Below are 2,500 nucleotides of genomic sequence, written 5' to 3' on the forward strand. Positions count from 1 at the left end.
AAAAGGCACCTTCCCCGGGCCGCCACTAGTGCAGTGGTGGCCGCCTATAATAGCCCTGGTGGCATCAAAAAGCTCCAGGGCGCAGAGGCCGACGTGCGTAAAAGCATATCCGAGCAAAAGGCACCTTCCCCGGGCTTCCACTAGTGCAGTGGTGGCCGCCTATAATAGCCCTGGTGGCATAAAAAAGCTCCAGGGCGCAGAGGCCGACGTGCGTAAAAGCATATCCGAGCAACAGGCACCTTCCCCGGGCTTCCACTAGTGCAGTGGTGGCCGCCTAACATAGCCCTGGTGGCATAAAAAAGCTCCAGGGCGCAGAGGCCGACGTGCGTAAAAGCATATCCGAGCAACAGGCACCTTCCCCGGGCTTCCACTAGTGCAGTGGTGGCCGCCTAACATAGCCCTGGTGGCATAAAAAAGCTCCAGGGCGCAGAGGCCGACGTGCGTAAAATCATATCCGAGCAACAGGCACCTTCCCCGGGCTTCCACTAGTGCAGTGGTGGCCGCCTATAATAGCCCTGGTGGCATAAAAAAGCTCCAGGGCGCAGAGGCCGACGTGCGTAAAAGCATATCCGAGCAACAGGCACCTTCCCCGGGCTTCCACTAGTGCAGTGGTGGCCGCCTAACATAGCCCTGGTGGCATAAAAAAGCTCCAGGGCGCAGAGGCCGACGTGCGTAAAAGCATATCCGAGCAACAGGCACCTTCCCCGGGCTGCCACTAGTGCAGTGGTGGCCGCCTATAATAGCCCTGGTAGCATAAAAAAGCTCCAGGGCGCAGAGGCCGACGTGCGTAAAAGCATATCCGAGCAACAGGCACCTTCCCCGGGCTGCCACTAGTGCAGTGGTGGCCGCCTATAATAGCCCTGGTAGCATAAAAAAGCTCCAGGGCGCAGAGGCCGACGTGCGTAAAAGCATATCCGAGCAACAGGCACCTTCCCCGGGCTGCCACTAGTGCAGTGGTGGCCGCCTATAATAGCCCTGGTAGCATAAAAAAGCTCCAGGGCGCAGAGGCCGACGTGCGTAAAAGCATATCCGAGCAACAGGCACCTTCCCCGGGCTGCCACTAGTGCAGTGGTGGCCGCCTATAATAGCCCTGGTAGCATAAAAAAGCTCCAGGGCGCAGAGGCCGACGTGCGTAAAAGCATATCCGAGCAACAGGCACCTTCCCCGGGCTGCCACTAGTGCAGTGGTGGCCGCCTATAATAGCCCTGGTAGCATAAAAAAGCTCCAGGGCGCAGAGGCCGACGTGCGTAAAAGCATATCCGAGCAACAGGCACCTTCCCCGGGCTGCCACTAGTGCAGTGGTGGCCGCCTATAATAGCCCTGGTAGCATAAAAAAGCTCCAGGGCGCAGAGGCCGACGTGCGTAAAAGCATATCCGAGCAACAGGCACCTTCCCCGGGCTGCCACTAGTGCAGTGGTGGCCGCCTATAATAGCCCTGGTAGCCCTCAGCCCTGGTAGCCCAAAGCCCTGGTAGCCCACAGCCCTGGTAGCAAAAAGCCCTGGTAGCCCAAAGCCCTGGTAGCCCAAAGCCCTGGTAGCCCAAAGCCCTGGTAGCCTAAATTAATTTTTCCCATTCATTTCAATGGGTTAGGCTACCAGGGGGAGCAGTACCACTTTTGGCCATTAGGGGCGCTGTAGTAGGTAAAAGTTGATCCCCCCAGTCAGGGGATGAGTTTGCCTACTCGCTAGGTTACCCCTGGTTTCACAAAATACAAGGGGCACATTTTCAGAAACCACTTTTTCAGAACTTGCCACCTCCAGAGCTGATCAGGGGAGCCTCGCCAAACATTAATCCAAGATTGGTGAGGGCTCGTCGGACACCCCACGGGCGATGAGTCGGTGTCTGCCTGGAGCTCATGTCACTCTCAAATATTTTCTAAGTCAACCTCCATGCGCACATTGCAATGAGCCTGCCCGACATAGGGGCACTGTGAGCGGACTCACCGGGGGGGGAGAGGGCCCCCCCGCCTGGAGCTCCACGTGTTGGATTATTTTCTATGTCAACCTCCATGCGCTCAACAGAGCGAGCCTGCCCGACCTGGGGGGTGTTCAATCGGACTCCGCGGGCCGGGCGAGGGCCCCCCCGCCTGGAGCTCCACGTGTTGGATTATTTTCTATGTCAACCTCCATGCGCTCAACAGAGCGAGCCTGCCCGACCTGGGGGGTGTTCAATCGGACTCCGCGGGCCGGGCGAGGGCCCCCCCGCCTGGAGCTCCACGTGTTGGATTATTTTCTATGTCAACCTCCATGCGCTCAACAGAGCGAGCCTGCCCGACCTGGGGGGTGTTCAATCGGACTCCGCGGGCCGGGCGAGGGCCCCCCCGCCTGGAGCTCCACGTGTTGGATTATTTTCTATGTCAACCTCCATGCGCTCAACAGAGCGAGCCTGCCCGACCTGGGGGGTGTTCAATCGGACTCCGCGGGCCGGGCGAGGGCCCCCCCGCCTGGAGCTCCACGTGTTGGATTATTTTCTATGTCAACCTCCATGCGCTCAACAGAG

Source organism: Filicampus tigris, unplaced genomic scaffold, assembly GCF_054856515.1.
Source record: "Filicampus tigris isolate MCC_2025a unplaced genomic scaffold, RoL_Ftig_1.0 HiC_scaffold_41, whole genome shotgun sequence".
NCBI classification, from domain to species: Eukaryota; Metazoa; Chordata; class Actinopteri; order Syngnathiformes; family Syngnathidae; genus Filicampus; species Filicampus tigris.